Here is a 22,587-nt window from a genome sequence, read left to right on the forward strand (position 1 = left end):
CTTCCCTGTGAGGGTGGTGAAGTCCTGGCACAGGTTGCTCAGAGAAGCATAGTAAATAAAGTTTCAGAATTCTTCATTTCTGTCCCATTTGTATTCCATAAGTTCAGGTTTAGTTTTCAGAGTGCCACCTTCTCTGCTGCTTGTCATTTGTGTCCTTCTGTCTCTCGTGCCTTCTTTTGTCTGCTCTTTTTCCCTTCCAGGGTCTCTTTTTACCTGTGGCAGCTCCCAGCCAAAGACCCTCCCCTGACTTTTTTTTCCCTTCCCAATCCAGGTGCTAAAACAGCCCTGGATGAAATTATGGAGGCTGGCAGTGAAATGTCTTTGTATGATCTTGCTCCACTTGTGTCTTGGCCCCTTCAGAATTTTGCCCTGAAGGGCAGGAACGTATTTTCCTTGCTGGCAGCTGGAATTGCAGCCCATGGCAGTGAGTGCCAGAGATGTCAGAGGGCAATTGCTGAGGCTGCCAGGGCGCTGCTCCTGCCGTGCCAGCCAAAGGAGCTGTGCAGGGCAGGGTCAGGCTGCAGCAGCTGCAGACAGCAAAGGCGGCTTTGCTGCACATTCTGCAGCTGGAAAGCAGAGGGAAGAAGGAAAGGGAGTCCCTGACGGAATCCTGGAATGCTTGTGGCTGGAAGGAACCTGGCTATGGTTCCATCCAGGGTTAAGGTGCCATGAGGGAGAAGTGCCTCTGCCCCAGTAAAGGCACAAATGAGACCATAGGTGAACAAAACCAGATTTTTTTGGACATGGATTTTATTGAACAAGAAATGGGAGCTAGGGAGATAGAAGTACAAAAGAGGTCTTGGAGAGAGAGAGCTTCTTATTATCTCTTCTTCCTTCTTTCTCTTCTTCTTTCTCTTCTTTCTTCTTCTTTAAAATATTCTTATTTTCGTTCTAATGAAGCTTATTCACTTGTTATGCTTACTTACTATGTCATTCTTATTTTCTTAATATTCTTATATTCATTACTACTTTTTCATCTTCTTATTCCTATTCTTCTTATTCTTACTAAATTTGCTACTACTATTTCTTCTTCATCTTCTTATTCCTACTCTTCTTATTCTTACTAAATTTACTACTACTATTTCTTCTTCATCTTCTTATTCCTATTCTTCTTATTCTTACTAAATTTACTATTTCTTCTTCTTTTTTTTTTTTTTTTTTTTTTACTACTACCATTTCTTAAACGGAACTTTAAGTTGTTTTGGAAGAATGGTACGAGTCAAAGTCCTGGCACTGGGTGAGCGTCAGGGTCTCTTCCCACCTCGATGACTCTGTGGATTCACTGCTGAGCGCTTTGGCACCAGTTGTGTCCCATGGGTGTTGTTTGGGGCTGGTCACAGCAGCGACTTTGGCTGTTGGGGAGATGATCGAGGGCAGCCGAGGCTGCGGGGCCGTGTCCAGGCCGAGGCCGCCCGTGTGGCTCCGTGGGGCCCCGCGCGGGGAGCAGCCGCCATCGGCCGGCACGGGCTGGGCAGGGCCACGGGCGCTACTCCTGCAGCTGCCGTGCCAGGCAGGGCCAGCAGAGCAGCGCCCGCAGCGCCCGCAGCGCCCGCCTCAGGCGGCCGGGCCGTTTGCTCGGGGCAGGCGGCTGCTGCCTGCGGGCCTGCGCTCCCGGCTGCGGAGCTGGGGCGCCGCGAGGGCTCTGTGGCCCTGCCTCGGGCCCCTGCTGGCCCACGGAGGCTTCGCTGTTCAGGGAGGGAAACGAGCCATACAGGAACTGCGGTGCCTGCCTCTCAAACCAGACCTCCTGAGGGGCGGGCAGCTCATCTGCTGCAGGATCTGGCAGCCTTTGGGCCCTGCCTTCTGCTTCATACATCTCGAGGACGCTGATTTCATCCCAGTCGGCCTCGTCCTCCTCCTCCCACAGCAAGGGAGTGGGCCCGAAGCTGAAGACGCTTAGATGGTCACTGCAGTCCTGTGGAAGGTCTGTGATGGTGCTGTCCTCCTCCACGGAGTCTCGGAGATCTCTGAGCTCCGGTTCACTGCAGTCGTCCCAGCTAGAGAGGTCTTGGGAGCTGCTGAACTCTCCTTGGGATGGTTCTTGCTCGACCTCACCTTGGCGGTCTTCGGAAAGCTCAGTCTGGCTGCAGTATTCCCAGTCTGAGCTCCCGTCCTCATTCTCCTCCTCTGCCAGCAGCGACCCCTGCTCTGCCTCTTCCAGCTGCTCCCTGGGGGTTTGGGCTCCCAGTGGGCTGCGTGAGGGGCTGGGGGGGCAGCAGGGGCTGTCGGGAGCGGAGACTGGGCTCTGTCTCCCTGCTGATGGCACCTCTTCACTGGGGGCAGGAGAATGTGCCTGCTTTTCCCGGCTGCTCACGCTTCCTTCCCCTTGCTGGGTCAGCTCTGGGTCAGTCACCTGGTAGGGTTGTTGCTCTGCCCCATCTCCCCAGAGCACCCTCACAGCTGCTTCCTTTGCTGTCATTGCTGGTACCAGTGGGTAGAATTCACAGCTTCTCATGTCTTCGCTCAGATGAAGCTCTCGGGCCTCAAGATCTCCCCACTTGTCAGCCATGTCGTGTTTCTTCTCTTTGTGATGGGTCTCTCCTCCTCCTCAGTGTCAGGCTGTGGCCAGACTGAGGCACCCAGTGCCCCCACCAAGTGCCTGCTGAGGGCCTGGTCTTGACCCCAGCTGGACAGGGGGCTGGGTGACTGGAAGGAGTTGAGGTTTCTTGTTGTCTTCTTGCTGTACAGGGAGCTCCTGTAGCAGAGACAGAGACAGAGACAGATCCCGGGAGCTGCTTCCTTCGATGAGAGTGGCTCTCACGGGACTGGGCACCCCAGGGCTCCGCGCCCCTTCCATACACCCTCAGCCACGGTGGAACCCTCTGATGTCACAATGGTCTCTGGGCACCACCATGTCCTGCATCATCAAGGGCCACACCCAGTGCCCCTTCAGCAGCTGAGCCCACTGGAAGCTGCATGGAGCCCAGGCCCTTCCTGCAGTCCCACAGTGCACCCACTGTGTCATGGTCCTACTTGACAGCCTGACCTGCACCCTGCAGAGCCCTGCCTTGGCAGAGTGGGCTGCTGTGGGCACGAGCCCTTGGCCAGATGGACGCAGCCAGGGACTTGTGGGCAGTGGCTCCGTGTGCAGGATCAGACTGGGCATGGGGAGTGTCTCTCTCAGGGCTCTGCCTTGGCCCTGGGGCTCTTTTGTGGCTTCCCCAATGACACAGGCAGTGCATCAATCAGCATGTTTGCAGGGGATGGGGGAGCTGAGTGGGGCAGGGGCACCATGGCAAGATTTGGGCATGCACAGGAACCTGGACAAGCTTGAGAAGTGGGAGACAGCCTCATCTGACAACCTCACGAGGTCCCACAAGGCCAAGTGCCAGGTGCTGCACCTGGCCTGGGACAATTCCTGAATCCATCCAGGCCAGAAGAGACGTTCAGATCTGTCTGTTTGGTGCTGCCTCCCTGGCTGCTCCCAGCGCCTCCAGAAGCAGCACTGGCTGGCTCTTGGCCTGGCCCGTGCCCACCTCCAGCAGGGCTGGCCAGAGGGGAGCCCCCCCAGGCTGTGCCTCTGCCCCCCAGCCCCTGTGGGCAGAGTGGGGCTGCTGTGGGTGGGCTCCAGAGGGGAATGGCCTTGCAGCAGAAAGTGCTGGAGAGAGCCCAGGGACCTTTATGAAAATGAGCACAAATAAATTCATTGTGATTTACCGGACTCAGAGTAAAAGGGATGAAATTCAGGTTTGATATAGAAAATACTTCTTCCCTGTGAGGGTGGTGAAGTCCTGGCACAGGTTGCTCAGAGAAGCATAGTAAATAAAGTTTCAGAATTCTTCATTTCTGTCCCATTTGTATTCCATAAGTTCAGGTTTAGTTTTCAGAGTGCCACCTTCTCTGCTGCTTGTCATTTGTGTCCTTCTGTCTCTCGTGCCTTCTTTTGTCTGCTCTTTTTCCCTTCCAGGGTCTCTTTTTACCTGTGGCAGCTCCCAGCCAAAGACCCTCCCCTGACTTTTTTTTCCCTTCCCAATCCAGGTGCTAAAACAGCCCTGGATGAAATTATGGAGGCTGGCAGTGAAATGTCTTTGTATGATCTTGCTCCACTTGTGTCTTGGCCCCTTCAGAATTTTGCCCTGAAGGGCAGGAACGTATTTTCCTTGCTGGCAGCTGGAATTGCAGCCCATGGCAGTGAGTGCCAGAGATGTCAGAGGGCAATTGCTGAGGCTGCCAGGGCGCTGCTCCTGCCGTGCCAGCCAAAGGAGCTGTGCAGGGCAGGGTCAGGCTGCAGCAGCTGCAGACAGCAAAGGCGGCTTTGCTGCACATTCTGCAGCTGGAAAGCAGAGGGAAGAAGGAAAGGGAGTCCCTGACGGAATCCTGGAATGCTTGTGGCTGGAAGGAACCTGGCTATGGTTCCATCCAGGGTTAAGGTGCCATGAGGGAGAGGTGCCTCTGCCCCAGAAAAGGCACAAATGAGACCATAGGAGAACAAAACCAGATTTTTTTGGACATGGATTTTATTGAACAAGAAATGGGAGCTAGGGAGATAGAAGTACAAAAGAGGTCTTGGAGAGAGAGAGCTTCTTATTATCTCTTCTTCCTTCTTTCTCTTCTTCTTTCTCTTCTTTCTTCTAATTTAAAAAATTCTTATTTTCGTTCTCATGAAGCTTATTCACTTGCTATGCTTACATACTATGTCATTCTTATTTTCTTAATATTCTTATATTCATTACTACTTTTTCATCTTCTTATTACTATTCTTCTTATTCTTACTAAATTTGCTACTACTATTTCTTCTTCATCTTCTTATTCCTACTCTTCTTATTCTTACTAAATATACTACTACTATTTCTTCTTCATCTTCTTATTCCTATTCTTCTTATTCTTACTAAATTTGCTACTACTATTTCTTCTTCATCTTCTTATTCCTACTCTTCTTATTCTTACTAAATTTACTACTACTATTTCTTCTTCATCTTCTTATTCCTATTCTTCTTATTCTTACTAAATTTACTATTTCTTCTTCTTTTTTTTTTTTTTTTTTTTTACTACTACCATTTCTTAAACGGAACTTTAAGTTGTTTTGGAAGAATGGTACGAGTCAAAGTCCTGGCACTGGGTGAGCGTCAGGGTCTCTTCCCACCTCGATGACTCTGTGGATTCACTGCTGAGCGCTCTGGCACCAGTTGTGTCCCATGGGTGTTGTTTGGGGCTGGTCACAGCAGCGACTTTGGCTGTTGGGGAGATGATCGAGGGCAGCCGAGGCTGCGGGGCCGTGTCCAGGCCGAGGCCGCCCGTGTGGCTCCGTGGGGCCCCGCGCGGGGAGCAGCCGCCATCGGCCGGCACGGGCTGGGCAGGGCCACGGGCGCTACTCCTGCAGCTGCCGTGCCAGGCAGGGCCAGCAGAGCAGCGCCCGCAGCGCCCGCAGCGCCCGCCTCAGGCGGCCGGGCCGTTTGCTCGGGGCAGGCGGCTGCTGCCTGCGGGCCTGCGCTCCCGGCTGCGGAGCTGGGGCGCCGCGAGGGCTCTGTGGCCCTGCCTCGGGCCCCTGCTGGCCCACGGAGGCTTCGCTGTTCAGGGAGGGAAACGAGCCATACAGGAACTGCGGTGCCTGCCTCTCAAACCAGACCTCCTGAGGGGCGGGCAGCTCATCTGCTGCAGGATCTGGCAGCCTTTGGGCCCTGCCTTCTGCTTCATACATCTCGAGGACGCTGATTTCATCCCAGTCGGCCTCGTCCTCCTCCTCCCACAGCAAGGGAGTGGGCCCGAAGCTGAAGACGCTTAGATGGTCACTGCAGTCCTGTGGAAGGTCTGTGATGGTGCTGTCCTCCTCCACGGAGTCTCGGAGATCTCTGAGCTCCGGTTCACTGCAGTCGTCCCAGCTAGAGAGGTCTTGGGAGCTGCTGAACTCTCCTTGGGATGGTTCTTGCTCGACCTCACCTTGGCGGTCTTCGGAAAGCTCAGTCTGGCTGCAGTATTCCCAGTCTGAGCTCCCGTCCTCATTCTCCTCCTCTGCCAGCAGCGACCCCTGCTCTGCCTCTTCCAGCTGCTCCCTGGGGGTTTGGGCTCCCAGTGGGCTGCGTGAGGGGCTGGGGGGGCAGCAGGGGCTGTCGGGAGCGGAGACTGGGCTCTGTCTCCCTGCTGATGGCACCTCTTCACTGGGGGCAGGAGAATGTGCCTGCTTTTCCCGGCTGCTCACGCTTCCTTCCCCTTGCTGGGTCAGCTCTGGGTCAGTCACCTGGTAGGGTTGTTGCTCTGCCCCATCTCCCCAGAGCACCCTCACAGCTGCTTCCTTTGCTGTCATTGCTGGTACCAGTGGGTAGAATTCACAGCTTCTCATGTCTTCGCTCAGATGAAGCTCTCGGGCCTCAAGATCTCCCCACTTGTCAGCCATGTCGTGTTTCTTCTCTTTGTGATGGGTCTCTCCTCCTCCTCAGTGTCAGGCTGTGGCCAGACTGAGGCACCCAGTGCCCCCACCAAGTGCCTGCTGAGGGCCTGGTCTTGACCCCAGCTGGACAGGGGGCTGGGTGACTGGAAGGAGTTGAGGTTTCTTGTTGTCTTCTTGCTGTACAGGGAGCTCCTGTAGCAGAGACAGAGACAGAGACAGATCCCGGGAGCTGCTTCCTTCGATGAGAGTGGCTCTCACGGGACTGGGCACCCCAGGGCTCCGCGCCCCTTCCATACACCCTCAGCCACGGTGGAACCCTCTGATGTCACAATGGTCTCTGGGCACCACCATGTCCTGCATCATCAAGGGCCACACCCAGTGCCCCTTCAGCAGCTGAGCCCACTGGAAGCTGCATGGAGCCCAGGCCCTTCCTGCAGTCCCACAGTGCACCCACTGTGTCATGGTCCTACTTGACAGCCTGACCTGCACCCTGCAGAGCCCTGCCTTGGCAGAGTGGGCTGCTGTGGGCACGAGCCCTTGGCCAGATGGACGCAGCCAGGGACTTGTGGGCAGTGGCTCCGTGTGCAGGATCAGACTGGGCATGGGGAGTGTCTCTCTCAGGGCTCTGCCTTGGCCCTGGGGCTCTTTTGTGGCTTCCCCAATGACACAGGCAGTGCATCAATCAGCATGTTTGCAGGGGATGGGGGAGCTGAGTGGGGCAGGGGCACCATGGCAAGATTTGGGCATGCACAGGAACCTGGACAAGCTTGAGAAGTGGGAGACAGCCTCATCTGACAACCTCACGAGGTCCCACAAGGCCAAGTGCCAGGTGCTGCACCTGGCCTGGGACAATTCCTGAATCCATCCAGGCCAGAAGAGACGTTCAGATCTGTCTGTTTGGTGCTGCCTCCCTGGCTGCTCCCAGCGCCTCCAGAAGCAGCACTGGCTGGCTCTTGGCCTGGCCCGTGCCCACCTCCAGCAGGGCTGGCCAGAGGGGAGCCCCCCCAGGCTGTGCCTCTGCCCCCCAGCCCCTGTGGGCAGAGTGGGGCTGCTGTGGGTGGGCTCCAGAGGGGAATGGCCTTGCAGCAGAAAGTGCTGGAGAGAGCCCAGGGACCTTTATGAAAATGAGCACAAATAAATTCATTGTGATTTACCGGACTCAGAGTAAAAGGGATGAAATTCAGGTTTGATATAGAAAATACTTCTTCCCTGTGAGGGTGGTGAAGTCCTGGCACAGGTTGCTCAGAGAAGCATAGTAAATAAAGTTTCAGAATTCTTCATTTCTGTCCCATTTGTATTCCATAAGTTCAGGTTTAGTTTTCAGAGTGCCACCTTCTCTGCTGCTTGTCATTTGTGTCCTTCTGTCTCTCGTGCCTTCTTTTGTCTGCTCTTTTTCCCTTCCAGGGTCTCTTTTTACCTGTGGCAGCTCCCAGCCAAAGACCCTCCCCTGACTTTTTTTTCCCTTCCCAATCCAGGTGCTAAAACAGCCCTGGATGAAATTATGGAGGCTGGCAGTGAAATGTCTTTGTATGATCTTGCTCCACTTGTGTCTTGGCCCCTTCAGAATTTTGCCCTGAAGGGCAGGAACGTATTTTCCTTGCTGGCAGCTGGAATTGCAGCCCATGGCAGTGAGTGCCAGAGATGTCAGAGGGCAATTGCTGAGGCTGCCAGGGCGCTGCTCCTGCCGTGCCAGCCAAAGGAGCTGTGCAGGGCAGGGTCAGGCTGCAGCAGCTGCAGACAGCAAAGGCGGCTTTGCTGCACATTCTGCAGCTGGAAAGCAGAGGGAAGAAGGAAAGGGAGTCCCTGACGGAATCCTGGAATGCTTGTGGCTGGAAGGAACCTGGCTATGGTTCCATCCAGGGTTAAGGTGCCATGAGGGAGAGGTGCCTCTGCCCCAGAAAAGGCACAAATGAGACCATAGGAGAACAAAACCAGATTTTTTTGGACATGGATTTTATTGAACAAGAAATGGGAGCTAGGGAGATAGAAGTACAAAAGAGGTCTTGGAGAGAGAGAGCTTCTTATTATCTCTTCTTCCTTCTTTCTCTTCTTCTTTCTCTTCTTTCTTCTAATTTAAAAAATTCTTATTTTCGTTCTCATGAAGCTTATTCACTTGCTATGCTTACATACTATGTCATTCTTATTTTCTTAATATTCTTATATTCATTACTACTTTTTCATCTTCTTATTACTATTCTTCTTATTCTTACTAAATTTGCTACTACTATTTCTTCTTCATCTTCTTATTCCTACTCTTCTTATTCTTACTAAATATACTACTACTATTTCTTCTTCATCTTCTTATTCCTATTCTTCTTATTCTTACTAAATTTGCTACTACTATTTCTTCTTCATCTTCTTATTCCTACTCTTCTTATTCTTACTAAATTTACTACTACTATTTCTTCTTCATCTTCTTATTCCTATTCTTCTTATTCTTACTAAATTTACTATTTCTTCTTCTTTTTTTTTTTTTTTTTTTTTTACTACTACCATTTCTTAAACGGAACTTTAAGTTGTTTTGGAAGAATGGTACGAGTCAAAGTCCTGGCACTGGGTGAGCGTCAGGGTCTCTTCCCACCTCGATGACTCTGTGGATTCACTGCTGAGCGCTCTGGCACCAGTTGTGTCCCATGGGTGTTGTTTGGGGCTGGTCACAGCAGCGACTTTGGCTGTTGGGGAGATGATCGAGGGCAGCCGAGGCTGCGGGGCCGTGTCCAGGCCGAGGCCGCCCGTGTGGCTCCGTGGGGCCCCGCGCGGGGAGCAGCCGCCATCGGCCGGCACGGGCTGGGCAGGGCCACGGGCGCTACTCCTGCAGCTGCCGTGCCAGGCAGGGCCAGCAGAGCAGCGCCCGCAGCGCCCGCAGCGCCCGCCTCAGGCGGCCGGGCCGTTTGCTCGGGGCAGGCGGCTGCTGCCTGCGGGCCTGCGCTCCCGGCTGCGGAGCTGGGGCGCCGCGAGGGCTCTGTGGCCCTGCCTCGGGCCCCTGCTGGCCCACGGAGGCTTCGCTGTTCAGGGAGGGAAACGAGCCATACAGGAACTGCGGTGCCTGCCTCTCAAACCAGACCTCCTGAGGGGCGGGCAGCTCATCTGCTGCAGGATCTGGCAGCCTTTGGGCCCTGCCTTCTGCTTCATACATCTCGAGGACGCTGATTTCATCCCAGTCGGCCTCGTCCTCCTCCTCCCACAGCAAGGGAGTGGGCCCGAAGCTGAAGACGCTTAGATGGTCACTGCAGTCCTGTGGAAGGTCTGTGATGGTGCTGTCCTCCTCCACGGAGTCTCGGAGATCTCTGAGCTCCGGTTCACTGCAGTCGTCCCAGCTAGAGAGGTCTTGGGAGCTGCTGAACTCTCCTTGGGATGGTTCTTGCTCGACCTCACCTTGGCGGTCTTCGGAAAGCTCAGTCTGGCTGCAGTATTCCCAGTCTGAGCTCCCGTCCTCATTCTCCTCCTCTGCCAGCAGCGACCCCTGCTCTGCCTCTTCCAGCTGCTCCCTGGGGGTTTGGGCTCCCAGTGGGCTGCGTGAGGGGCTGGGGGGGCAGCAGGGGCTGTCGGGAGCGGAGACTGGGCTCTGTCTCCCTGCTGATGGCACCTCTTCACTGGGGGCAGGAGAATGTGCCTGCTTTTCCCGGCTGCTCACGCTTCCTTCCCCTTGCTGGGTCAGCTCTGGGTCAGTCACCTGGTAGGGTTGTTGCTCTGCCCCATCTCCCCAGAGCACCCTCACAGCTGCTTCCTTTGCTGTCATTGCTGGTACCAGTGGGTAGAATTCACAGCTTCTCATGTCTTCGCTCAGATGAAGCTCTCGGGCCTCAAGATCTCCCCACTTGTCAGCCATGTCGTGTTTCTTCTCTTTGTGATGGGTCTCTCCTCCTCCTCAGTGTCAGGCTGTGGCCAGACTGAGGCACCCAGTGCCCCCACCAAGTGCCTGCTGAGGGCCTGGTCTTGACCCCAGCTGGACAGGGGGCTGGGTGACTGGAAGGAGTTGAGGTTTCTTGTTGTCTTCTTGCTGTACAGGGAGCTCCTGTAGCAGAGACAGAGACAGAGACAGATCCCGGGAGCTGCTTCCTTCGATGAGAGTGGCTCTCACGGGACTGGGCACCCCAGGGCTCCGCGCCCCTTCCATACACCCTCAGCCACGGTGGAACCCTCTGATGTCACAATGGTCTCTGGGCACCACCATGTCCTGCATCATCAAGGGCCACACCCAGTGCCCCTTCAGCAGCTGAGCCCACTGGAAGCTGCATGGAGCCCAGGCCCTTCCTGCAGTCCCACAGCGCACCCACTGTGTCATGGTCCTACTTGACAGCCTGACCTGCACCCTGCAGAGCCCTGCCTTGGCAGAGTGGGCTGCTGTGGGCACGAGCCCTTGGCCAGATGGACGCAGCCAGGGACTTGTGGGCAGTGGCTCCGTGTGCAGGATCAGACTGGGCATGGGGAGTGTCTCTCTCAGGGCTCTGCCTTGGCCCTGGGGCTCTTTTGTGGCTTCCCCAATGACACAGGCAGTGCATCAATCAGCATGTTTGCAGGGGATGGGGGAGCTGAGTGGGGCAGGGGCACCATGGCAAGATTTGGGCATGCACAGGAACCTGGACAAGCTTGAGAAGTGGGAGACAGCCTCATCTGACAACCTCACGAGGTCCCACAAGGCCAAGTGCCAGGTGCTGCACCTGGCCTGGGACAATTCCTGAATCCATCCAGGCCAGAAGAGACGTTCAGATCTGTCTGTTTGGTGCTGCCTCCCTGGCTGCTCCCAGCGCCTCCAGAAGCAGCACTGGCTGGCTCTTGGCCTGGCCCGTGCCCACCTCCAGCAGGGCTGGCCAGAGGGGAGCCCCCCCAGGCTGTGCCTCTGCCCCCCAGCCCCTGTGGGCAGAGTGGGGCTGCTGTGGGTGGGCTCCAGAGGGGAATGGCCTTGCAGCAGAAAGTGCTGGAGAGAGCCCAGGGACCTTTATGAAAATGAGCACAAATAAATTCATTGTGATTTACCGGACTCAGAGTAAAAGGGATGAAATTCAGGTTTGATATAGAAAATACTTCTTCCCTGTGAGGGTGGTGAAGTCCTGGCACAGGTTGCTCAGAGAAGCATAGTAAATAAAGTTTCAGAATTCTTCATTTCTGTCCCATTTGTATTCCATAAGTTCAGGTTTAGTTTTCAGAGTGCCACCTTCTCTGCTGCTTGTCATTTGTGTCCTTCTGTCTCTCGTGCCTTCTTTTGTCTGCTCTTTTTCCCTTCCAGGGTCTCTTTTTACCTGTGGCAGCTCCCAGCCAAAGACCCTCCCCTGACTTTTTTTTCCCTTCCCAATCCAGGTGCTAAAACAGCCCTGGATGAAATTATGGAGGCTGGCAGTGAAATGTCTTTGTATGATCTTGCTCCACTTGTGTCTTGGCCCCTTCAGAATTTTGCCCTGAAGGGCAGGAACGTATTTTCCTTGCTGGCAGCTGGAATTGCAGCCCATGGCAGTGAGTGCCAGAGATGTCAGAGGGCAATTGCTGAGGCTGCCAGGGCGCTGCTCCTGCCGTGCCAGCCAAGGGAGCTGTGCAGGGCAGGGTCAGGCTGCAGCAGCTGCAGACAGCAAAGGCGGCTTTGCTGCACATTCTGCAGCTGGAAAGCAGAGGGAAGAAGGAAAGGGAGTCCCTGATGGAATCCTGGAATGCTTGTGGCTGGAAGGAACCTGGCTATGGTTCCATCCAGGGTTAAGGTGCCATGAGGGAGAAGTGCCTCTGCCCCAGTAAAGGCACAAATGAGACCATAGGTGAACAAAACCAGATTTTTTTGGACATGGATTTTATTGAACAAGAAATGGGAGCTAGGGAGATAGAAGTACAAAAGAGGTCTTGGAGAGAGAGAGCTTCTTATTATCTCTTCTTCCTTCTTTCTCTTCTTCTTTCTCTTCTTTCTTCTTCTTTAAAATATTCTTATTTTCGTTCTAATGAAGCTTATTCACTTGTTATGCTTACTTACTATGTCATTCTTATTTTCTTAATATTCTTATATTCATTACTACTTTTTCATCTTCTTATTCCTATTCTTCTTATTCTTACTAAATTTGCTACTACTATTTCTTCTTCATCTTCTTATTCCTACTCTTCTTATTCTTACTAAATTTACTACTACTATTTCTTCTTCATCTTCTTATTCCTATTCTTCTTATTCTTACTAAATTTACTATTTCTTCTTCTTTTTTTTTTTTTTTTTTTTTTTTTTACTACTACCATTTCTTAAACGGAACTTTAAGTTGTTTAGGAAGAATGGTACGAGTCAAAGTCCTGGCACTGGGTGAGCGTCAGGGTCTCTTCCCACCTCGATGACTCTGTGGATTCACTGCTGAGCGCTCTGGCACCAGTTGTGTCCCATGGGTGTTGTTTGGGGCTGGTCACAGCAGCGACTTTGGCTGTTGGGGGGATGATCGAGGGCAGCCCAGGCTGCGGGGCCGTGTCCAGGCCGAGGCCGCCCGTGTGGCTCCGTGGGGTCCCGCGCGGGGAGCAGCCGCCATCGGCCGGCACGGGCTGGGCAGGGCCACGGGCGCTACTCCTGCAGCTGCCGTGCCAGGCAGGGCCAGCAGAGCAGCGCCCGCAGCGCCCGCCTCAGGCGGCCGGGCCGTTTGCTCGGGGCAGGCGGCTGCTGCCTGCGGGCCTGCGCTCCCGGCTGCGGAGCTGGGGCGCCGCGAGGGCTCTGTGGCCCTGCCTCGGGCCCCTGCTGGCCCACGGAGGCTTCGCTGTACAGGGAGGGAAACGAGCCATACAGGAACTCCGGTGCCTGCCTCTCAAACCAGACCTCCTGAGGGGCGGGCAGCTCATCTGCTGCAGGATCTGGCAGCCTTTGGGCCCTGCCTTCTGCTTCATACATCTCGAGGACGCTGATTTCATCCCAGTCGGCCTCGTCCTCCTCCTCCCACAGCAAGGGAGTGGGCCCGAAGCTGAAGATGCTTAGATGGTCACTGCAGTCCTGTGGAAGGTCTGTGATGGTGCTGTCCTCCTCCACGGAGTCTCGGAGATCTCTGAGCTCCGGTTCACTGCAGTCGTCCCAGCTAGAGAGGTCTTGGGAGCTGCTGAACTCTCCTTGGGATGGTTCTTGCTCGACCTCACCTTGGCGGTCTTCGGAAAGCTCAGTCTGGCTGCAGTATTCCCAGTCTGAGCTCCCGTCCTCATTCTCCTCCTCTGCCAGCAGCGACCCCTGCTCTGCCTCTTCCAGCTGCTCCCTGGGGGTTTGGGCTCCCAGTGGGCTGCGTGAGGGGCTGGGGGGGCAGCAGGGGCTGTCGGGAGCGGAGACTGGGCTCTGTCTCCCTGCTGATGGCACCTCTTCACTGGGGGCAGGAGAATGTGCCTGCTTTTCCCGGCTGCTCACGCTTCCTTCCCCTTGCTGGGTCAGCTCTGGGTCAGTCACCTGGTAGGGTTGTTGCTCTGCCCCATCTCCCCAGAGCACCCTCACAGCTGCTTCCTTTGCTGTCATTGCTGGTACCAGTGGGTAGAATTCACAGCTTCTCATGTCTTCGCTCAGATGAAGCTCTCGGGCCTCAACATCTCCCCACTTGTCAGCCATGTCGTGTTTCTTCTCTTTGTGATGGGTCTCTCCTCCTCCTCAGTGTCAGGCTGTGGCCAGACTGAGGCACCCAGTGCCCCCACCAAGTGCCTGCTGAGGGCCTGGTCTTGACCCCAGCTGGACAGGGGGCTGGGTGACTGGAAGGAGTTGAGGTTTCTTGTTGTCTTCTTGCTGTACAGGGAGCTCCTGTAGCAGAGACAGAGACAGAGACAGATCCCGGGAGCTGCTTCCTTCGATGAGAGTGGCTCTCACGGGACTGGGCACCCCAGGGCTCCGCGCCCCTTCCATACACCCTCAGCCACGGTGGAACCCTCTGATGTCACAATGGTCTCTGGGCACCACCATGTCCTGCATCATCAAGGGCCACACCCAGTGCCCCTTCAGCAGCTGAGCCCACTGGAAGCTGCATGGAGCCCAGGCCCTTCCTGCAGTCCCACAGCGCACCCACTGTGTCATGGTCCTACTTGACAGCCTGACCTGCACCCTGCAGAGCCCTGCCTTGGCAGAGTGGGCTGCTGTGGGCACGAGCCCTTGGCCAGATGGACGCAGCCAGGGACTTGTGGGCAGTGGCTCCGTGTGCAGGATCAGACTGGGCATGGGGAGTGTCTCTCTCAGGGCTCTGCCTTGGCCCTGGGGCTCTTTTGTGGCTTCCCCAATGACACAGGCAGTGCATCAATCAGCATGTTTGCAGGGGATGGGGGAGCTGAGTGGGGCAGGGGCACCATGGCAAGATTTGGGCATGCACAGGAACCTGGACAAGCTTGAGAAGTGGGAGACAGCCTCATCTGACAACCTCACGAGGTCCCACAAGGCCAAGTGCCAGGTGCTGCACCTGGCCTGGGACAATTCCTGAATCCATCCAGGCCAGAAGAGACGTTCAGATCTGTCTGTTTGGTGCTGCCTCCCTGGCTGCTCCCAGCGCCTCCAGAAGCAGCACTGGCTGGCTCTTGGCCTGGCCCGTGCCCACCTCCAGCAGGGCTGGCCAGAGGGGAGCCCCCCCAGGCTGTGCCTCTGCCCCCCAGCCCCTGTGGGCAGAGTGGGGCTGCTGTGGGTGGGCTCCAGAGGGGAATGGCCTTGCAGCAGAAAGTGCTGGAGAGAGCCCAGGGACCTTTATGAAAATGAGCACAAATAAATTCATTGTGATTTACCGGACTCAGAGTAAAAGGGATGAAATTCAGGTTTGATATAGAAAATACTTCTTCCCTGTGAGGGTGGTGAAGTCCTGGCACAGGTTGCTCAGAGAAGCATAGTAAATAAAGTTTCAGAATTCTTCATTTCTGTCCCATTTGTATTCCATAAGTTCAGGTTTAGTTTTCAGAGTGCCACCTTCTCTGCTGCTTGTCATTTGTGTCCTTCTGTCTCTCGTGCCTTCTTTTGTCTGCTCTTTTTCCCTTCCAGGGTCTCTTTTTACCTGTGGCAGCTCCCAGCCAAAGACCCTCCCCTGACTTTTTTTTCCCTTCCCAATCCAGGTGCTAAAACAGCCCTGGATGAAATTATGGAGGCTGGCAGTGAAATGTCTTTGTATGATCTTGCTCCACTTGTGTCTTGGCCCCTTCAGAATTTTGCCCTGAAGGGCAGGAACGTATTTTCCTTGCTGGCAGCTGGAATTGCAGCCCATGGCAGTGAGTGCCAGAGATGTCAGAGGGCAATTGCTGAGGCTGCCAGGGCGCTGCTCCTGCCGTGCCAGCCAAAGGAGCTGTGCAGGGCAGGGTCAGGCTGCAGCAGCTGCAGACAGCAAAGGCGGCTTTGCTGCACATTCTGCAGCTGGAAAGCAGAGGGAAGAAGGAAAGGGAGTCCCTGACGGAATCCTGGAATGCTTGTGGCTGGAAGGAACCTGGCTATGGTTCCATCCAGGGTTAAGGTGCCATGAGGGAGAAGTGCCTCTGCCCCAGTAAAGGCACAAATGAGACCATAGGTGAACAAAACCAGATTTTTTTGGACATGGATTTTATTGAACAAGAAATGGGAGCTAGGGAGATAGAAGTACAAAAGAGGTCTTGGAGAGAGAGAGCTTCTTATTATCTCTTCTTCCTTCTTTCTCTTCTTCTTTCTCTTCTTTCTTCTTCTTTAAAATATTCTTATTTTCGTTCTAATGAAGCTTATTCACTTGTTATGCTTACTTACTATGTCATTCTTATTTTCTTAATATTCTTATATTCATTACTACTTTTTCATCTTCTTATTCCTATTCTTCTTATTCTTACTAAATTTGCTACTACTATTTCTTCTTCATCTTCTTATTCCTACTCTTCTTATTCTTACTAAATTTACTACTACTATTTCTTCTTCATCTTCTTATTCCTATTCTTCTTATTCTTACTAAATTTACTATTTCTTCTTCTTTTTTTTTTTTTTTTTTTTTTACTACTACCATTTCTTAAACGGAACTTTAAGTTGTTTTGGAAGAATGGTACGAGTCAAAGTCCTGGCACTGGGTGAGCGTCAGGGTCTCTTCCCACCTCGATGACTCTGTGGATTCACTGCTGAGCGCTTTGGCACCAGTTGTGTCCCATGGGTGTTGTTTGGGGCTGGTCACAGCAGCGACTTTGGCTGTTGGGGAGATGATCGAGGGCAGCCCAGGCTGCGGGGCCGTGTCCAGGCCGAGGCCGCCCGTGTGGCTCCGTGGGGCCCCGCGCGGGGAGCAGCCGCCATCGGCCGGCACGGGCTGGGCAGGGCCACGGGCGCTACTCCTGCAGCTGCCGTGCCAGGCAGGGCCAGCAGAGCAGCGCCCGCAGCGCCCGCAGCGCCCGCCTCAGGCGGCCGGGCCGTTTGCTCGGGGCAGGCGGCTGCTGCCTGCGGGCCTGCGCTCCCGGCTGCGGAGCTGGGGCGCCGCGAGGGCTCTGTGGCCCTGCCTCGGGCCCCTGCTGGCCCACGGAGGCTTCGCTGTTCAGGGAGGGAAACGAGCCATACAGGAACTGCGGTGCCTGCCTCTCAAACCAGACCTCCTGAGGGGCGGGCAGCTCATCTGCTGCAGGATCTGGCAGCCTTTGGGCCCTGCCTTCTGCTTCATACATCTCGAGGACGCTGATTTCATCCCAGTCGGCCTCGTCCTCCTCCTCCCACAGCAAGGGAGTGGGCCCGAAGCTGAAGACGCTTAGATGGTCACTGCAGTCCTGTGGAAGGTCTGTGATGGTGCTGTCCTCCTCCACGGAGTCTCGGAGATCTCTGAGCTCCGGTTCACTGCAGTCGTCCCAGCTAGAGAGGTCTTGGGAGCTGCTGAACTCTCCTTGGGATGGTTCTTGCTCGACCTCACCTTGGCGGTCTTCGGAAAGCTCAGTCTGGCTGCAGTATTCCCAGTCTGAGCTCCCGTCCTCATTCTCCTCCTCTGCCAGCAGCGACCCCTGCTCTGCCTCTTCCAGCTGCTCCCTGGGGGTTTGGGCTCCCAGTGGGCTGCGTGAGGGGCTGGGGGGGCAGCAGGGGCTGTCGGGAGCGGAGACTGGGCTCTGTCTCCCTGCTGATGGCACCTCTTCACTGGGGGCAGGAGAATGTGCCTGCTTTTCCCGGCTGCTCACGCTTCCTTCCCCTTGCTGGGTCAGCTCTGGGTCAGTCACCTGGTAGGGTTGTTGCTCTGCCCCATCTCCCCAGAGCACCCTCACAGCTGCTTCCTTTGCTGTCATTGCTGGTACCAGTGGGTAGAATTCACAGCTTCTCATGTCTTCGCTCAGATGAAGCTCTCGGGCCTCAAGATCTCCCCACTTGTCAGCCATGTCGTGTTTCTTCTCTTTGTGATGGGTCTCTCCTCCTCCTCAGTGTCAGGCTGTGGCCAGACTGAGGCACCCAGTGCCCCCACCAAGTGCCTGCTGAGGGCCTGGTCTTGACCCCAGCTGGACAGGGGGCTGGGTGACTGGAAGGAGTTGAGGTTTCTTGTTGTCTTCTTGCTGTACAGGGAGCTCCTGTAGCAGAGACAGAGACAGAGACAGATCCCGGGAGCTGCTTCCTTCGATGAGAGTGGCTCTCACGGGACTGGGCACCCCAGGGCTCCGCGCCCCTTCCATACACCCTCAGCCACGGTGGAACCCTCTGATGTCACAATGGTCTCTGGGCACCACCATGTCCTGCATCATCAAGGGCCACACCCAGTGCCCCTTCAGCAGCTGAGCCCACTGGAAGCTGCATGGAGCCCAGGCCCTTCCTGCAGTCCCACAGCGCACCCACTGTGTCATGGTCCTACTTGACAGCCTGACCTGCACCCTGCAGAGCCCTGCCTTGGCAGAGTGGGCTGCTGTGGGCACGAGCCCTTGGCCAGATGGACGCAGCCAGGGACTTGTGGGCAGTGGCTCCGTGTGCAGGATCAGACTGGGCATGGGGAGTGTCTCTCTCAGGGCTCTGCCTTGGCCCTGGGGCTCTTTTGTGGCTTCCCCAATGACACAGGCAGTGCATCAATCAGCATGTTTGCAGGGGATGGGGGAGCTGAGTGGGGCAGGGGCACCATGGCAAGATTTGGGCATGCACAGGAACCTGGACAAGCTTGAGAAGTGGGAGACAGCCTCATCTGACAACCTCACGAGGTCCCACAAGGCCAAGTGCCAGGTGCTGCACCTGGCCTGGGACAATTCCTGAATCCATCCAGGCCAGAAGAGACGTTCAGATCTGTCTGTTTGGTGCTGCCTCCCTGGCTGCTCCCAGCGCCTCCAGAAGCAGCACTGGCTGGCTCTTGGCCTGGCCCGTGCCCACCTCCAGCAGGGCTGGCCAGAGGGGAGCCCCCCCAGGCTGTGCCTCTGCCCCCCAGCCCCTGTGGGCAGAGTGGGGCTGCTGTGGGTGGGCTCCAGAGGGGAATGGCCTTGCAGCAGAAAGTGCTGGAGAGAGCCCAGGGACCTTTATGAAAATGAGCACAAATAAATTCATTGTGATTTACCGGACTCAGAGTAAAAGGGATGAAATTCAGGTTTGATATAGAAAATACTTCTTCCCTGTGAGGGTGGTGAAGTCCTGGCACAGGTTGCTCAGAGAAGCATAGTAAATAAAGTTTCAGAATTCTTCATTTCTGTCCCATTTGTATTCCATAAGTTCAGGTTTAGTTTTCAGAGTGCCACCTTCTCTGCTGCTTGTCATTTGTGTCCTTCTGTCTCTCGTGCCTTCTTTTGTCTGCTCTTTTTCCCTTCCAGGGTCTCTTTTTACCTGTGGCAGCTCCCAGCCAAAGACCCTCCCCTGACTTTTTTTTCCCTTCCCAATCCAGGTGCTAAAACAGCCCTGGATGAAATTATGGAGGCTGGCAGTGAAATGTCTTTGTATGATCTTGCTCCACTTGTGTCTTGGCCCCTTCAGAATTTTGCCCTGAAGGGCAGGAACGTATTTTCCTTGCTGGCAGCTGGAATTGCAGCCCATGGCAGTGAGTGCCAGAGATGTCAGAGGGCAATTGCTGAGGCTGCCAGGGCGCTGCTCCTGCCGTGCCAGCCAAAGGAGCTGTGCAGGGCAGGGTCAGGCTGCAGCAGCTGCAGACAGCAAAGGCGGCTTTGCTGCACATTCTGCAGCTGGAAAGCAGAGGGAAGAAGGAAAGGGAGTCCCTGACGGAATCCTGGAATGCTTGTGGCTGGAAGGAACCTGGCTATGGTTCCATCCAGGGTTAAGGTGCCATGAGGGAGAGGTGCCTCTGCCCCAGAAAAGGCACAAATGAGACCATAGGAGAACAAAACCAGATTTTTTTGGACATGGATTTTATTGAACAAGAAATGGGAGCTAGGGAGATAGAAGTACAAAAGAGGTCTTGGAGAGAGAGAGCTTCTTATTATCTCTTCTTCCTTCTTTCTCTTCTTCTTTCTCTTCTTTCTTCTAATTTAAAAAATTCTTATTTTCGTTCTCATGAAGCTTATTCACTTGCTATGCTTACATACTATGTCATTCTTATTTTCTTAATATTCTTATATTCATTACTACTTTTTCATCTTCTTATTACTATTCTTCTTATTCTTACTAAATTTGCTACTACTATTTCTTCTTCATCTTCTTATTCCTACTCTTCTTATTCTTACTAAATATACTACTACTATTTCTTCTTCATCTTCTTATTCCTATTCTTCTTATTCTTACTAAATTTGCTACTACTATTTCTTCTTCATCTTCTTATTCCTACTCTTCTTATTCTTACTAAATTTACTACTACTATTTCTTCTTCATCTTCTTATTCCTATTCTTCTTATTCTTACTAAATTTACTATTTCTTCTTCTTTTTTTTTTTTTTTTTTTTTTACTACTACCATTTCTTAAACGGAACTTTAAGTTGTTTTGGAAGAATGGTACGAGTCAAAGTCCTGGCACTGGGTGAGCGTCAGGGTCTCTTCCCACCTCGATGACTCTGTGGATTCACTGCTGAGCGCTCTGGCACCAGTTGTGTCCCATGGGTGTTGTTTGGGGCTGGTCACAGCAGCGACTTTGGCTGTTGGGGAGATGATCGAGGGCAGCCGAGGCTGCGGGGCCGTGTCCAGGCCGAGGCCGCCCGTGTGGCTCCGTGGGGCCCCGCGCGGGGAGCAGCCGCCATCGGCCGGCACGGGCTGGGCAGGGCCACGGGCGCTACTCCTGCAGCTGCCGTGCCAGGCAGGGCCAGCAGAGCAGCGCCCGCAGCGCCCGCAGCGCCCGCCTCAGGCGGCCGGGCCGTTTGCTCGGGGCAGGCGGCTGCTGCCTGCGGGCCTGCGCTCCCGGCTGCGGAGCTGGGGCGCCGCGAGGGCTCTGTGGCCCTGCCTCGGGCCCCTGCTGGCCCACGGAGGCTTCGCTGTTCAGGGAGGGAAACGAGCCATACAGGAACTGCGGTGCCTGCCTCTCAAACCAGACCTCCTGAGGGGCGGGCAGCTCATCTGCTGCAGGATCTGGCAGCCTTTGGGCCCTGCCTTCTGCTTCATACATCTCGAGGACGCTGATTTCATCCCAGTCGGCCTCGTCCTCCTCCTCCCACAGCAAGGGAGTGGGCCCGAAGCTGAAGACGCTTAGATGGTCACTGCAGTCCTGTGGAAGGTCTGTGATGGTGCTGTCCTCCTCCACGGAGTCTCGGAGATCTCTGAGCTCCGGTTCACTGCAGTCGTCCCAGCTAGAGAGGTCTTGGGAGCTGCTGAACTCTCCTTGGGATGGTTCTTGCTCGACCTCACCTTGGCGGTCTTCGGAAAGCTCAGTCTGGCTGCAGTATTCCCAGTCTGAGCTCCCGTCCTCATTCTCCTCCTCTGCCAGCAGCGACCCCTGCTCTGCCTCTTCCAGCTGCTCCCTGGGGGTTTGGGCTCCCAGTGGGCTGCGTGAGGGGCTGGGGGGGCAGCAGGGGCTGTCGGGAGCGGAGACTGGGCTCTGTCTCCCTGCTGATGGCACCTCTTCACTGGGGGCAGGAGAATGTGCCTGCTTTTCCCGGCTGCTCACGCTTCCTTCCCCTTGCTGGGTCAGCTCTGGGTCAGTCACCTGGTAGGGTTGTTGCTCTGCCCCATCTCCCCAGAGCACCCTCACAGCTGCTTCCTTTGCTGTCATTGCTGGTACCAGTGGGTAGAATTCACAGCTTCTCATGTCTTCGCTCAGATGAAGCTCTCGGGCCTCAAGATCTCCCCACTTGTCAGCCATGTCGTGTTTCTTCTCTTTGTGATGGGTCTCTCCTCCTCCTCAGTGTCAGGCTGTGGCCAGACTGAGGCACCCAGTGCCCCCACCAAGTGCCTGCTGAGGGCCTGGTCTTGACCCCAGCTGGACAGGGGGCTGGGTGACTGGAAGGAGTTGAGGTTTCTTGTTGTCTTCTTGCTGTACAGGGAGCTCCTGTAGCAGAGACAGAGACAGAGACAGATCCCGGGAGCTGCTTCCTTCGATGAGAGTGGCTCTCACGGGACTGGGCACCCCAGGGCTCCGCGCCCCTTCCATACACCCTCAGCCACGGTGGAACCCTCTGATGTCACAATGGTCTCTGGGCACCACCATGTCCTGCATCATCAAGGGCCACACCCAGTGCCCCTTCAGCAGCTGAGCCCACTGGAAGCTGCATGGAGCCCAGGCCCTTCCTGCAGTCCCACAGCGCACCCACTGTGTCATGGTCCTACTTGACAGCCTGACCTGCACCCTGCAGAGCCCTGCCTTGGCAGAGTGGGCTGCTGTGGGCACGAGCCCTTGGCCAGATGGACGCAGCCAGGGACTTGTGGGCAGTGGCTCCGTGTGCAGGATCAGACTGGGCATGGGGAGTGTCTCTCTCAGGGCTCTGCCTTGGCCCTGGGGCTCTTTTGTGGCTTCCCCAATGACACAGGCAGTGCATCAATCAGCATGTTTGCAGGGGATGGGGGAGCTGAGTGGGGCAGGGGCACCATGGCAAGATTTGGGCATGCACAGGAACCTGGACAAGCTTGAGAAGTGGGAGACAGCCTCATCTGACAACCTCACGAGGTCCCACAAGGCCAAGTGCCAGGTGCTGCACCTGGCCTGGGACAATTCCTGAATCCATCCAGGCCAGAAGAGACGTTCAGATCTGTCTGTTTGGTGCTGCCTCCCTGGCTGCTCCCAGCGCCTCCAGAAGCAGCACTGGCTGGCTCTTGGCCTGGCCCGTGCCCACCTCCAGCAGGGCTGGCCAGAGGGGAGCCCCCCCAGGCTGTGCCTCTGCCCCCCAGCCCCTGTGGGCAGAGTGGGGCTGCTGTGGGTGGGCTCCAGAGGGGAATGGCCTTGCAGCAGAAAGTGCTGGAGAGAGCCCAGGGACCTTTATGAAAATGAGCACAAATAAATTCATTGTGATTTACCGGACTCAGAGTAAAAGGGATGAAATTCAGGTTTGATATAGAAAATACTTCTT

At 55.1% G+C, this 22,587-nt stretch overlaps 1 long non-coding RNA gene across 1 annotated transcript in view; it reads left to right on the top strand.

Moving 5' to 3' along the window:
- Positions 1–22,587, top strand: part of LOC141727935 (uncharacterized) — a 77,778-nt gene that overhangs the window by 25,028 nt on the left and 30,163 nt on the right. The gene's annotated exons all lie outside the window — the stretch shown is intronic.

Source organism: Zonotrichia albicollis, unplaced genomic scaffold (assembly GCF_047830755.1).
Source record: "Zonotrichia albicollis isolate bZonAlb1 unplaced genomic scaffold, bZonAlb1.hap1 Scaffold_257, whole genome shotgun sequence".
NCBI lineage: Eukaryota > Metazoa > Chordata > Aves > Passeriformes > Passerellidae > Zonotrichia > Zonotrichia albicollis.